Source organism: Dasypus novemcinctus, chromosome 16 (assembly GCF_030445035.2).
Source record: "Dasypus novemcinctus isolate mDasNov1 chromosome 16, mDasNov1.1.hap2, whole genome shotgun sequence".
NCBI classification, from domain to species: Eukaryota; Metazoa; Chordata; class Mammalia; order Cingulata; family Dasypodidae; genus Dasypus; species Dasypus novemcinctus.
In genome coordinates, this window is record NC_080688.1 from 52765280 (window position 1) to 52781707 (window position 16428).

Here is a 16428-nt window from a genome sequence, read left to right on the forward strand (position 1 = left end):
ATGGTTTTTTCCCCACAAATCAATTTTATTGATACATATTAATAAAGCATAAATCTATCCAAAATGTACAATCAGTGGTATTCAGTATAATCACAGTTGTGCGTTCATCAAATCAGTCATTTTTATAGCATTTTCATTATTCCAGTAATAATATTAAAAAACAAAAAACAAATGAACAAAAATAAACGCAGTACCTCTCAATCTCTCTATCCTTCCCCTGCCAAACATAGCTATTATACTATTCTGTTTCTATCTCTCTAGCTTATTTGCATGTGTATTTTGTAAAAACATTTCTATATATGCAGTATCACCTATGTTTGTATTTTATATGAGGTTTCACTATGTTATACAGTTTCATGTTACATTTTTTAGCTTTTCTTCTAGTAATATGCATACCTTAGACTTAAGCTTTCAACCATTGTCATACCCGTATAATACCTCTGCTAGTTACAAACACTATGATGTGCTTTTACCATTTCTATTCATTTCCAAAGATTTATAAACTTTTTTTGCCAATTCTACAGAGATTAAACTTTTGCTTTCCATTCTTTACCCTCATTGTATTTTCTGGTGACCTGTATTCTAATTTTTAACTCCATGAGTTTACACAATATATCTAGTTCATAATAGTGCAGTCATAAAGTATTTGTCTTTGTGTGTCTGGCTTGTTTCACTCAACATGATGTTCTCCAGGTTGATCCATGTTGTCATAGACATCACAACTTTGTTTCTTCTTATCACTGCATAGTATTCCATCGTGTGTGTATGCCACAATTTGTTTATTAACTCATTGGTTGATGGACACCTGGGTTTCCAACTTTTGGCAATTGTGAATAATGCTGCTATGAACATCCATGTGCAGGTGTCCATTTGTGTCACTGCTCTCAGTTCTTCTGGGTATATACCTAGTAATGGTATTGCTGGGTCACATGGCAAGTCTATATTCAACTTTTGTAGAAAATGCCAAACAGAATGTAGTCTGTACCATTCTACGTTCCCACCAGTGAATAAGCTGATCCCATCTAGCCAAATCTCTCCAACACTTAAAGGTTTTCAACTTTTTAATAATGGCCAGTCTAGTAGGTATAAAATGATATCTCATTGTAGTTTTGATTTGCGTTTCCCTAATTGCTAGTGATGTTGAACAGTTTTTCATGTGCTTTTTTGCCATTTGTATTTCTTCTTTGGACAGTTTTCTTTTCAAGTCTTTTGCCCATTGAGTCAGCTGCCTTTTCAACCTTTTAACAATGTCCTTTGAGGTCTGAGACTGTTTAATTTTGAGAATATCCTGTGTATTTTTTCTTTTGTTGTTCATGCTTTGGTGTAAGGTTTAAGAAACTTCCACCAGCCCAAGATCTTGAAGATGTTTTCCTACATTTTCTTCTATTAGTTTTAAGGTTGTAGCTTTTATATTTAGGTCCTTGATCCATTATGAGGTATGAGATAGGGGTTTTCTTTCTTTCTTTTGGATATGACTATCAACTTTTCCCAACACCATTTGCTGAATTTACTGTTCCAGTCCATTTGGGAGAACTTGAAAGCCTTGTCAAAAATCACTTGATTGTAGATTTAAGAGTCTATTTCTGAGTTCTCAATTTGGTTCCATTGTCAATCTGTCTGTCTTTATGCCAGTACCATGCTGTTTTTACCACTTTAGCTGAGTAATATGCTTTGAAGTCAAGAATGAGAGTCCTCCAACTTCGTTCTTCTTTTTTAAGACATTTTTGGCTAATTGAGGCCCCTTACCCTTCTGAAATAAATGTAGACAGCATGTAGATGGCTCATTTTTGTAATCCATTCTATCATTTTGTGTCTTTTGATTGGGGAGTTCAAGCCATTAACATTCAATGTAATGTTATTACTGTAAGATCTTTACTTACTTCGTTTATTTTGTCCTTTGGCCCTTTGTTGTCATACCTTACTACTGTCTGTCTTTTTGCCCTTTAATTTACCTTTCTTAAAAATCTTCATTTCTATACATGTGTCCAAGTCTCTCACCCTTGTTTTTTGTCTTCAAGGCTGCAACAGTCCCTTTAGGATCTCTTGTAATTCTGGTCTTTTGGTAAAATACTCTAACAGTTTTTGTTTGTCTGTGAAGACTTTGAACTCACCCTCATTTTTGAAGGACAACTTTGCTAGATGCAGAAGTTTTGGCAGGCAGTTTTTCTTTTTCAGTATCCTAAAACATCTACCACTTTCTTCTCACCTCCATGGTTTCTGATGTGTGGTCTGCACTTTATCTTATTGAGATTCCCTTGTATGTGAGGTTTTGCATTTTTCTTGCAGCTCTCAGGATCCTTTCCTTTTTTCAGATATTTGTCATTCTGAATAGTATGTATCTCAGGGTAGTTCTCTTTGGATTTTTTCTGTTTGGAGTGCATTATCCTTCTTGGATATTGATAGTTATGCCTTTCATAAGGGTTGGGAAGTTTTAGTCATTATTTCCTTAAATATTTTTTCTGCCCCTTTTCCATTCTCTTCTCCTTGGACACTGATAAGGCACATGTGTGTGTGTGTTTTGCGTTGTCTTTCATTTCCCTGAAACTCTGTTCCATTTTTTGCATTCTCTTCTTTTTCTGTTCTCCTTTCTTTTCTAGTTTAGATGTTCTGTCCTTGAAGTCACTAATTCTGTCTTCAAGCAATTCACTTCTGCTCTTATGTGCCTCTAGTGTATTTTTTTAGGAGGTACCAGGTTTTGAACTCAGGACCTCATATATTAGAAGGAGGCACACAACCAATGAGCTACCTCTACTCCCCTCTAATGTATTTTTTATTTCATCCGTTGTGTCTTTTATTACCATAAGCTCTGTTACTTCTCTTTGCAGGCTTTCAAATTGTTCTTTATGCATACTCAGTGTCTTCTTAATATCCTTTTTCTCTTTAGTCATATTTTCTTTCAGTTTGTTAAATTGATTTAGGAGAGTTGTGTGATTATTATTGATTAATAGTCTTAAATCCTTTTTCTCTTCAGGATTTCAGACATTTAAGAAAATTTGGTTTTCTCCTTGGCTGGTCCATCTCTTCCTATATTATGGTATGGCTTGTAATTTTTTAGTAATATCTATGCATCTGAATATGTTGCTGAATTTACTCTGATGGCCAATTTCTCTCTCTTGCCTATTGTTTTGTTTTGTTTTTTAATTCCCCCTGCCCCTGAGATCGCTCCCTCCTCTGTTGCTCATTGTTTTTGGTTGTTGGTTTTGTTTGTTGTTTGTGTGTGTTGTTTTTGCTTATTGTATGCTTATTTTTTTGGCTCATTGTCTGCTCATTGTCTGCTTTTTATTTGGGAAGCACTGGGAACTGAACTTGGAACCTCCAGTGTGGGAAGCAGGCACTCTACTGCTTGAGCCACATTGGCTCCCTGCTTGTTTGTTTTTGCTCGTTGTCTGCTTGTTGTTTTTTCTCATTGTCTACTCATTATTTTTGCTGGCTGTCTGCTCATTGTTTTTGCTCAGGTCTACTTGTTGTTTATTTGTCTTCTTTAGGAGGCACCAGGAACAGAACCTGAGGCTGGCACAAAAGTGCTTGAGCAATAGCTTCTCCCCTTGCCTATTGTTGTTTTTTTCCTTTATTCCCCGCCCCCTTGCATCTTGCTTGCTGTCTGCTCTGTGTCCGTTTGCTGTGCATTCTTCTGCATGTCTGTATTTATTCCCCCCGCCCCCTTGGCTTGCTTGTTGTTTTGCTTTCTGTGTCCATTCACTGTGCATTCTTCTGTGTTTTTTTATTTGTCTCCTTTTTTTGTTGTTGCATCACCTTGCTGAGTCAGCTCTCTGCAGCACTTGTGGGCCGGGCAGCACTCCACGGCATGCGGGTGAACGCCTGCCTTCACAAGGAGGCCCTGGGACGGCAACCCAAGGCCTCCCGTATGGTAGATGGGAGCTCAACTGATTGAGCCATAGCCTTTTTCCCTATTGTTTTCTTTTTAACAGCTCTCCTTGATGTTTGGTTCAACTTATTCTGAACCTCTAAAATTGCCCAGCCTAAGTTATCAAAATCAGATCAGGGTCTCATTAATAGGGATTGGGTAAAGAAAGCCCTTAAAGTAGATTTTCTCTATGCAATTTCCAGACCAGCCAGCAGATGGCAGTTGTAGCTGTACCTTTCCACAGAGGTGTTTTCTGTGAAGTTCTGCTTTCCTGTGTTTTGGTTTGGCCAGAGTCAAGATTCAAAGCAGGCTCTGCTGGCCAAATTCACTGAAGAGCGGTCCCCTGGCTCCCCCTCCCTTTTCCCTTGTAACAGCTGACAGGGAGGAAGATATCTATTCCCCTCTCAGTTGGTTGCAGTGAGCCAGGGGTTTTATCCCAGCTTAATATCTTGGGGATGGGGTTTAGGAGCCCTTCCGAGCCACTGCAGGGTTTTGTTAACGCATGTTTGTTGTTTTGGGTTCTTTGTCTCTCTGTCCCTTGCCTTCCTGGGAGCTGGGTAACAACACTGTCTTGGTCTTCTGACCGCCAAAGCAGGTCCTTTGGACATCTTTTGGCCCTTTCTTTGTTGTTTTTGTGAGAGAGTTGAGCCCTGCATACCTACTCTGAGGCTGTCTTTCTGGAACTCAGCATACGTGGTTTTTATTCCAAGTAGATTGCTCATGTCTAAATCTCCTTTGCTAGAATAAACAGGTCAAAAGTTAATATGGATAATTTTATAGTATGTAAAACATAGAAACATAAAATAAGGATGTAATTTAAAATATAATTTTAACTACAAGCACATTTATATATCATACATGAATGATTCAGGCTCCATATACATAAAATCAGATGATTTCAGGTAATTTTAAAGTCTGTTTCTATGTGAGGAACTATATCCATGAAATCTAATTTTTGGCATTTTAAAAGTGTTATACCAAATTTATGTGTTTTTAAAAATTTTCTAATAATTTGATTTAATCATTAAGTATGCACACACAGACCAGTGGTGCCTTAGTAAAAAAAAAAAAGCATGTCTGTTTTAGCATCAGACTTTTAAAGGATTTGTTCTAATGGTAGAGAGAGAATTTATTACTAAAACATTAGAGTTTTTGGTAATTCAGTCTTTGAATAATAGCTTATTTCCTAAGAACTGAACTAGATAAATGAATATGCCATTTACAAAGTCAAGCAGTCTGATGAACCTAGTAGATTTTTGCCTAGTAGATTTTTGCCTGTGTGTGAAAAGAGAAATCTGAAACTTAAAGAGACATATGTCCAATGACATGAATTCTGAAACATGTTAGTATAAGACACAGGATGTAGCCATTAGACAAGTTGATAAATATTTGAGCTAATTTTCATTTTCAGAGTATATGTCTTGGGTTAAGATGGTATCAAAAGCTTGCCAGAGGGAAAGTATAGACTAGTGTTTGCTGACTTAACTATTTTAACTGGCATAGGAAGGGAAAAAGATAGAGTGACATGGTGGGTTTTAGAGTCAAAATATAGCTTTAGTGTTGATTAGCTGTCTGACCTTGGGAAAGTTACTGAACTCTGAGTCTTTTTTCATCTATCATATGTGGAAAATTAATATGGCCTTTTCAGGCCTTTTACATTACATATGTAAAGAATCTGGCAGTGTGTTGTACTCAGTAGGCAATGAATAAAATATAGCAATTCTCATTATTATTATTATTAATACAAATGAGTGATGAGCTTACTAGCCCTTCTGATGCTCTTTTCTGTGCCCTTCTTCACTGAGGTTTTGATGGTTTTCATTAGATTACACAAGGGCTTAGGCTACATTGAAGCCAAGTAGGAGAGTGAAATTGATCTGTTTTCTATTTTATCTGCTAATTTCTGTGAAAGAGGAAACTCTCTATATTCCTATACCTGTTTGATGCTTCATGAAAAGAATCCAAATTTTACTTTGCTCTCTCAAAAAAACAGATTGGCAGAGATGTTGTATTTTTCTGTCTTCTGGTGTATTTCAATTCTCTCTCTGGTTAGATCTTAGTAAACTGAATAGGTTTAGAAGTGCATACAGCTCACATCTTTGATTCCATTGTATGGGAGTTCATTTTAGAAACCTTGCTCTAGGAAGAAAGTTTTAAAGAAACTAATCTTAACTTTATTGAGGAGTGTTTTAGAATGAGCTATATTTCTCAATTTGTGCTGAAGACAGGTATTTTCATTTCCTTGCTGCTAGAACAAATACATATAATGTGTTTGCTTAAACAGTGGGCACTTAGCGGCTCATGGTTTCAGAGGCTAGAAGGTTTGCATCATCCTACAATTGTATCTTTGGCTGGCTGGCAATCTTTGGGATTCCTTGGCTTTTCTGTCACATGGAAATGTACATGGCAGAGTTGTCTTTTTTCCCTTTCTCTTCTATTAACTTCCAGCTTCTGGCTGCTCTTTGTGGCTTCTTTTACTTATAATGACTTCAGGTATATTGGTTTAAGGCCCACCCTCATTCATTTTACATATACCTTAACTAATAACATTACTTACCAATGAGTTCTCACCCACAGGACTAGTGGTTGAGACCTGAACATGCTTTTTGTGGAGGACATGGCTCAATCCTCAACAATTGGTTAGAGAAAAGGCATAAGAATTTTATCAAATTAAGTAAATGAAATAATTGGTTCTCTGATTAACAGTAATATTTCAGAGGTATTCAGAGCTCTCTATATAACTATGAGTGTCTGCTATCAGAGCCAGACTACTGTGATCTTCCATGATCTGTTAGACTTTTATCAAGTATAGGAACCATGCTTTAGAAGCTCTTTTATTGACCTGGTATGGAGGAGAGTAGGGGTATTGTGAAGGATAGTAGAAATAAGTTTAATGAAAAAGGAAGTAAGTTTCAAGAGAAAGTGTACATTTTTCCTTTTTAATCTTCCTGGTCCTTCATAAGAGAAGGCAGGAACTTCTCTATTCTCTAGTTTTGGATATAATTTTTGGAGAATTAAAAATGAAAACTTCTTGAAATGAAGGAAACTATAGGTATAATAGAAGGCATATGGAAGAGGAGAAAAGGGTTTTCATGTCTGGCAGTGTGACATACTAATATAGCAAAGTACATTGCCATTCCTTATCAGCCTTGATGAGTCTTGGCCTGTATGTTATGAATACATACCGAGTTTTTGTTTCTTATGTTTACAAATTGGGTTATTTAATGATAGAGTATATCCTGTGTATTTGGATAAAACCCATTTATTAGAGAAAATATTGGTTTACTAATTTAATAATTATCATTCATACTGTGAAAGTTGTAATTCTTTGAGGCTGTTTTATATGCTTTGTGATACTATATTAATTAGCAGGTTTTGGACAATTGTTACTACATATTTTCCTGGAATGTCATTTTTAAAAAATTTCATTTATATATTTATTTTTTATTTTATTTTTTGTCTTTTTTAAAAAAAGATAACTAGATCACACAAAATGTTATATTAAAAAACATAAGGTTCCCATATACCCCACTCCCCACCCCCCCATCCTGCTCCTCCCACATCATCCTCTTCATCAGGAAGGCACATTCATTGCATTTGGCAAATACACCCTGGAACACTGCCACACCACATGGACCATAGTTTACATTGTAGTTCACACTCTTCCCCAGTCCATCCAGTGGGTTATGGCAGGATATACAATGTCCTGCATCTGTCCCTGCAATATCATTCAGGACAACTCCAAGTCCTGAAAGTGCCCCATATCACACCAGTTCCTCCCTCTCCCTGCCCTCAGCAACTCCTGTGACCACCATCTCCACATCAATGATACAATTTCTTCCATTGCTAGAGTCACAACAGTTCTATAGTAGAATACCAACAAGTCCACTCCAATCTATATTATATTCCTCCATTCTGAGGACCCTGGGGTGGCGATGTCCACTCCACCTCTAAATCAAGAGTCATTTTAAATCAGAATAAAAAATTAAATAAATTTCCATTTGTACTGCAAAGAAGTAGGAATGCTTAAGAAAATAACTGATTGTTATTAGTTATATTGTTATTAAACTATTCTTAAAGATTTTTTTATTCTTAAAAGTATTTAGATCAAGATAGTGTTAAATTGTTTATAAACCCCATTAACAGTACTATTCTTAAAAAGATATCTTACATCTATATATTGTTTTTCTACTTACAAACCACTCACACTTTTTAATCTTTACAATAACCCCGTTAAGGTGGGTGAGGCAAATACTGTTATTTACTTTTTACAGATAAAGATATACAGGTCTGGAGAGGTAACAGAAACAGCTCAGTACAGAGCTAAGAGTGAAATCTTTTGACATCATGTATTCTTGTCTTTCCATTATACTAGATTATTTCAATATCAATTGGCCTTACATTTATAGACTGAGTTATAGTTAAAGCACAATTTTACAAAAACTGGTAGGATGGTTTAAAATACTTTCATCCAAAGTTGGTTAAATTTTTTTCTTGGTACTCAAAAGAGTGTACCTTAAGTTATCTAGAATATCCAAGTCTTTAGAATATTCATTCTCCCAAAAATTTAAGAAGCAAAGATTTTCTTGCATTTTGACGTCTTCATTCAGTCACTAGATCTTTCTCATTTTCCCTCTGAGCCCATTTTCCTTCTTTGTTTTCATTGCCATCTCACTGGTCTAGGCCCTTATTCCTTTAATGCAGCCCTTAATGTATTCCTACATTACTGTACAACATTTGTATTAGCCAGTGTTCTCCAGAAAAACAAGCACTGTCAAGATGTATGTATATGTGTGTGTGTACACATAAATATGTAAATATTAAGAGATTTATTATAGGAAGTAGCTCACATGACGGTGGGAATTGGCAAATCTGAATTAAAGAGGACAGGCTGCAAGTTGGGGAACTTGTTGGTGGTGTTGAATTCCTCAAGAGAAGCTGGCTGGGTGCCTGAAGTAGAGATAGAAATTCTTTCTGACTGCTGAAATGATCAGTTCTCCCTTTAAGGCCTTCACCTGATTGAATGAGACTTCTCTCAGTGCTGAAGGCAGTCTGTCAATTATAGAAGTAATGAGCCATAGACCCAATCAAACTAATGATTTAAATCCATGAAATGCCCTCAAAGTAACAATCACACCAGTGTTTACTTGACCAAACAACTGCATATCATGACCTAGCCAAGTTGACTTATCAAATTAGCAATCATGGCATCCTTGTTTTCCTGTCTCCATTCTCTCTGATTTGTCCTTTGATTGACCTAATTGCTGCCAGATTAATCTTTCTTAAGGACTATTTTTATTACATCACTTGGCTTTTAATACCATTCCTTGGCTTCTCATAGACTGAAGGATCAAATGCATTTGCTTCATTTTGACATTCAAGCCCTCTATTACTGGTGTTATGTAAAATATATGACCTTTATTTTAAGGCCCCCTTGAGTGGTCCCTACATACTAGCAAGGAAAAACATTGCTTTTTCCTACTTATTTACAATTTATTTCTATTTCTTTGTTATTGCGCCTTTACTAATTTCCTTCTTCAAGACTTCATTAAGACACGTTCCCTAATGCATTTCTTTTGACAGTATTTGACTTGAGCTTAAAATTCTTCACGCACTCAATTCCTCCATCCATTGCCCTGACTTGTGTATCTTCTTATGGTTCTTTGAACAACTGTGTTGTTCTTTCAGTAATACTGGATTTTTAGTAAGAGAGCAGGTTGCTTACTTGAATCAACTACTTTATACTTTTGTGTCTTGAGATGTCACCTAACCTTTCTAAAATCATTTTCTTATCTGTAAAATAGGGTAGTAATAGCTACTTTACTTTTTAAATGAAATAATGTATGTAAAAATTTTTCATTTTACTAAGTTCATATGTAAAGTAACTATATTATTTTCTTGGTTTCTCAGAATTTATCATGTATTGATATTTACTATGCCCTAGAGCATGTGTACTTATTTCACAGTCATCATCATATATTCCTTTCAATACCATATATGTTGAAATATTAGTATACCCTAAATATGGATGAAGAAACTGAGGTGAACTTACGTTTCCATTGCTAGTATGTGACAGAAGTGGTATCCATATCTGAGTCTTCCTGATTCCAAACCATTTTTAACCCCTATAATAAATAGTTGCCCAAGTTTGCTAAATTTTGTATTTGGCTGTTATTGAATGTCTTCATCTTATTCCCTAATCCTCAAAGATGAATATAATATTTTAAAATAAAAAATTTTAATCAGTAAGGGCCAAAAGTGGAAAAATTGCGGTTATGATGAGTATAGGGAATCGCAATGCCTATTGACAATCACCGTCCCTTAGGCCTTTAAAATAAATGATGTATAAGTCATTGATTCACCATTGAAAGCCTATTGTGTAACAGACACTGTGATAATATGTTGTGAGTTCGAAGATGAATTAAACATTACCGCCAACCTTAAGATAATCGCAGTTTAGTGCAGAATGAAGACATATAAACTTAAAATTACACTGTTTGATGAAGTGCAATACTAAAAATATGAACCCATTTTTGTGGTAGCACTAACAGAATATATTGTTTCTTTGTGGGAGGTTGGGGAAAGAGGTTTAGTTTTTTTTTTAATAGCATTTTTACAGGATACTGAATTTAGGTATACCTCATTTTATTGTGCTTCACTTTATTGTGTTTCACAGTTATTGAGATATTGAGTTTTTATGTTTTTTTTTTTTTAAGATTTATTTTTTATTTATTCCTACCCCCCCCCCCAGTTGTCTGCTCTCTGTGTCTATTCGCTATGTGTTCTTCTGTGACCACTTCTATCCTTATCAGCGGCACCAGGAATCTGTGTTTCTTTTGGTTGCGTCATCTTGTTGTATCAGCTCTCCGTGTGTGCGGCGCCATTCTTGGGCAGGCTGCACTTTCTTTTGTGCTGGGCGGCTCTCCTTAGGGGGCACACTCCTTGCGTGTTGGGCTCCCCTACGCGGGGGACACCCCTGCATGGCGAGGCACTTCTTGCGTGCATTAGCATTGCACATGGGCCAGCTCCACACGGGTCAAGGATGCCTGGGGTTTGAACTGCGGACCTCCCATGTGGTAGGCGGATGCCCTATCCATTGGGCCAAGTCTGCTTCCCTGTGGTTTTTATTGATATTGTGATTTTTATAAATCGAACATCGTGGCTACTTGGTGTCGAATAAGTCTATTGGTGCCATTTTCCAACAGCTTGTGCTCACTTCATGTTTCAATTTGGTAATCCTTGCAGTATTTTAAATTTTTTTATTATTATGAAATCTGTTATGGTGATCTGTGATTAATGACCTTTGCTGTTACTATTGTATTTGTTTTGGGGTACTGTGAACTGCGCCCATATGAGATGGCAAACTTAATTGATAAATGTACCTGTACTCACTGCTCCACAGACTGACCTTACCCCTGACCCTCACCCTTTTCTCTCCTCCCTATTCCCCTGACACAACAATATTGAAATTAGATCAATTAATCCTACAATGGCTTTTAAGTGTTCAAATGAATGGATCATACCCCTTCCATTTTAAATCAAAAGCTAGAAATGATTAAGTTTAGTAAGGAAGGCATGTCCCAAACTGAGATAGGCCAAAAACTAGGCCTCTTGCACCAAAACAGCCAAATCGTGAATACAAAGGAAAAGTCCTTGAAGGAAATTAAAAATGCTATTCCAGTGAGCACAGGAATGATATGAAAGTAAAACTGCTTTATTGCTGATATGAAAAAAGTTTTAGTAGTCTGGATAGAAGATCAAACCAGGCACAATATTCCCTTAAGCCAGAGTCTAATCCAGAGGAAGGCCCTAACTTTCTTCTTCTATTCTGTGAAGGCTGAGAGATGTGAGGAAGCTGCAGAAGAAAAGTTTGAAGTTAGTAGAGGTTGGCTCCTGAGGTTTAAGGAAAGAAGTCATCTCTATACCTTCAAAATGCAAGGTGAAGCAGCAAGTGCTGATGTAGAAGCTGCAGCAAGTTACCTAGAAGATCTAGTTGAGAAAATTTTTGAAGATGGCTATACAAAACAACAGATTTACAGTGTAGATGAAACAGCCTTCTATATGAAGAAGATGTCATTGATGACTTTCATAGCTAGAGAGAAGTCTATGCCTGGCCTCGAAGCTTCAGCTCTCGTTAGGGGTCAGTGCTGATGGTGACTACATTGAAGCCAATGCTCATTTACTATTCTGAAGCTTCTAGGACCCTTAAGAATTATGGTAAATCTATGCTGCCTGTGCTCTCTAAGTGCAACTGCAAAGCCTGCACGACAGCATATCTGTTTATAACTTGGTTTACTGAATATTTTAAGCTCACTATTTAGCACTAATGCTCAGAAAAAAAGATTCTTTTCAAAATATTACTGCTCATTGACAATGCCCCTTATTGCCCAAAAGCTCTCATGGAGAGGTACATTGAGATTAATGTTTCCATGCTTGCTATTACAACATCCATTTTGCAGCCCATGGATCAAGGAATAATTTTGACTTTCAAGTCTTAACTATTTAAGAAATACATTTCATAAGGCTATAGCTGCCATAGATAGTGATTCCTCTGTTGGATCTGTGCAAAGTAATTTGAAAACCTTCTGGAAAGGTTTCACCATTCTGGTTGCCACTAAAAACATTCATTATACATGGGAGGAGGTTGTAGAAAAAGAAGTTGACTCCAGCCATCATGGATGAGTTGGAGGGGTTCACAACTTCAGTGGAGGAAGTAACTGCAGATGTAGTAGAAATAGCAAGAGAAATAGAATTAGAAGTGGAGCTCAAAGATGTGACTGAATTGCTACAATCTCATGATATAACTTGAATGTATGAGGCGTTGCTTCTTATAGATGAGCAAAGAATGTGGTTACTTGAGGTGGAAACTATTCTTGGTGAAGGTGCTGAGAATATTGTTGAAATGACAACTAAGGATTTAGAATATTACCTAAACTTAGTTGATAAGACAGCAGCAATGTTGGAGAGGATGGACTCCAAAGAAATACTACTGTGGGTAAAATGCTATCAAACAGCATTTTATGCCACAGAGAAATCTTTCATGAAAGGAAGAGTCAATTGATGAGGCAAACTTCATTGTCTTATTTTAAGAAATGGCCACAGCCACCCCAACTGTCCATAGTCATCACCCTGATAAGTTAGCAGCCATCAACATCGAGGCAAGACTCTCTACCGGTAGGATTACAAGTTGCTGAAGCTTAGATGATAGTTAGCACTCTTCAGCAGTAAAGTATCTTTTAATTAAAGGTACATATATCATATTTTTTAGAAATACTTCTTTAGTCTATTGCTCATACTTTTTAATCTATTGCACTACTTATTAGATTATGATTTAGTGTAAACACAACTCTTATGTACATTGGGATATAAAAAAAAATTATGTGACTCTATTGCGATATTCGTTTTCTGGCAGTGACCTGGATATCTCCTAGGTGTGACTTTAGTGAGTACTGTTGGAAAACTTGGGAGAAGACATTTTATATAGAGCAGGGGTTCTTAACCTTTTTGTTCCATCGAACACTTTGCCAGTCAGGTGAAAACCATGGACACCTTCTCGGAATGTAGCAGCAGATAGTTTTACTAACACTTAACATCAGAGGTCATAGAAAATAAAGATAATAAGGTGATTTTTTTCAGTTCAAACTCACAGATCCCCACAGACCCCGAAGAGTCCATAGATCTCTGGTTAAGAACTCCTGATATAGAGGGAATTCCTCAAAAAGTGAAAGTGTGAAATTGGTGTATCTTCATCCCAGAAGGTAGCTGTGATAGAATTAAATATGGCATTAGAAGGATAACAACTTTTGCAATTCTTAGGATAATAATTTGCTTTTAGAATCTTAATTTGTGTCTGAATTCTCTGACTTCCTGAGAGAGGGATGTGATTGAGAAATACACAACAAAGGGAGTATAGAATCATTTTACATGCTGAAGTGAAGTTTTCTTGATAAACATTGTCAGGAGACTTGAAGCTATGCAACAAATATAACATTTGGATGTTTTACTTTTTGGGTTCAAAATTGGACATGATATAGTATAGAATATATCCCATAAGGTGGAGTGGTGGATTTGTCTTAAGTATAAAGTATGTGAGATTATATAACATTTATATTTTCTATGCATACATTTTAAAGTACCAACTTAAGTGTAGTTGGATTTCTTTTCTTTCTTGAAAATTGCTTTCATATATTAATTTTTCTTCATTTAGACCTACTTTGTGTGGGGTAGGTCTCCTTTAGCAGAAAGGATTAGTTTATCTCTAAAATAATATGGTACTCAGTAATGTATTTTGTAATAAGCTTGCTATATACCATGCTTTGTGCCATGTACTTTTTTTGTTTTTTTAAGACATACCAGGGACTAAACCCGGGACTTGTACATGGGAAGCGAGGGCTCAAATCACTGAACCACACTTGCTTTGCTCCCCAGTGCCATGTACTCGTAATCAAAGATTAGTAAGTGTTCCAGCCTTCAAGGAGACTTTTTAGTGTAGTGTGCAAGAGGATTAAGCAGATAAGGAATAGAGTAAGGTAAGTTCTATGATAAATATGTGCAGAATATTGTGGGAAAATAGTGGGAAGGGAATTGTAGCAGTTTGATATGATTATGAATTCCAAAAATAGATATTGGATTATGCTTGTAATCTGATCTGTACCTGGGCATGATTGAGTTATGATTATGATGTTGGAGTTTTGATGTGGGAGTTTGATGCTGAAGATTTAAGCTGGAACCATGGGAAGTAAGCTCACAGAGGAAAGAGAAGCCAGCCCTAGGAAGAAAGGAACCTTGAACCCAGAGAAAAGCAAGCCCCAGGAATGTAGGAACCCAGGAAGCCTGAACCCTTGCAGACTTCGGCAGCCATCTTGCTCCAAATAGACTTTGGTGAGGGAAGTAACTTATGCTTTATGGCCTGGTATCTGTAAGCTCCTACCTCAAATAAATACACTTTATAAAAACCAACCAATTTCTGGTGTTTTGCATCAGCACCCCTTTGGCTGACTATACAGGAAGTATAAAGGAAAGCTTCTCTGAGGAGGCTGCATGTAGACAGATGAAACCAAGGGCATTTCAATGACATTTTAGGAAAATCTACATAATTGTAGTGACTTTAGGCTTGAATATGGGGTGAAAAAGGGAAAGTTTAAATAAACAGGCTGTGCAAAAAAGGAGATATTATCTAGCCAAAGGGTATTCTATATTTGAAGGAATGTTGTTTGTTGTTTTTTGTTTGTTTATTTTAAAGCTAGAAGAGTTTTGAGCATATTTATATGTTGAAACAAAAGTACTAGCTAACCACTAATATTTGCTTTCCATCTTACATTATTGTTAGACCCATTTTTAGTTTTTCTTCTGAGAATGACATAAGTTTTTTAGAAATTCTGATAAATTTATCCAATAGTAAATTACATGTCTTGGAGCATGTTAAGGAGATTGCACTTTTTATTCCCTTTGTTCTCTATCTTGGTTTAGCAAGGTTTCTTTGCTTATGTATGCACGTGTTTTAGTATTTAACATACACTTAATTCTTTGGGTTGTTTTTTCTAGTAAGTATTAGGTAAAAAGATCTTTTATTATAACTGTGGAAAGATAGAGTTTCTACACCTATGTTTTCAGATATCATTTTTCCTTTATTTTCCCATATCTTTATTTTCTGGTTGAGTGTTAATGCATTTTTGAGCAAGAATTTATTTTGTATTATTTTGTACTTTTTAAAATAAGATTTCCTCTGAGGGATCTCTGTGCCTTATTGTCTGAATTCCTTTTAGTATCTATACTGTATCCATTTCATTATGAAACTAATAATTTTACTTTCTAGTCTTGATTTTGCTAATGTTTCTTTGACTTGCTGAAAGCTCTAGATGCTATGTTGTTTGTAGTGACTTTCAAATAGACATGGATTGGTACTTCTAAAATGACAGTAATGACTAAGAGATTTATTTATTTTTTAAATATCAGCAGACTGAAATTTAAAATTTCTTTCCATATTTTTGTTTAATTTTTTTTAAAGTGATGATTCTGTACTGGGTAAACAACACAATCTATGTGATATCATTTAAAATTATAAAAGTTTTAGCAGTTTTTGCATGAAAAAATATCCTTTCAATAAATCAAGCTCATAATTATTTTTCAGGAGAGTTCATTATTCCAGTTAGCCTTTTATATTACTGAACTTCTTTAAAATAAAAGACTATTATTCTGACGTAATCTCTTCAGCTGAATCCATTTGCCATACCACAGTTTATAATTGCTTTAGATCTAAAGAATATAATGAATGGCTTTATTATTAATCAGTAGCAAATTTGTCTTGTTATTTTTAACCTTAAGATGACCTTCACTTTTGAATAGTTAAATACTCAGAGATAACACACTCACTTCAGTTAAAGACTTATACAATAACATTTCTTTTTCTAAAGAGTTTTACCCTAGATTATGCATTTCCAAATCTGCAGATTTTTGGAAGTAATAAATCTAATTATGACATAGTTATATAATGATCGAAAGTTAATGGATTATCTGAAATGGGTCTTCCTATAGTTAAAAGGCAAGGATTGTCACCTTTCTTC

At 35.7% G+C, this 16428-nt stretch overlaps 1 protein-coding gene across 1 annotated transcript in view; it reads left to right on the top strand.

The window, feature by feature from the left end:
- Positions 1–16428, top strand: part of KIAA1328 (KIAA1328 ortholog) — a 403146-nt gene that overhangs the window by 54291 nt on the left and 332427 nt on the right. The window lies entirely within an intron of this gene.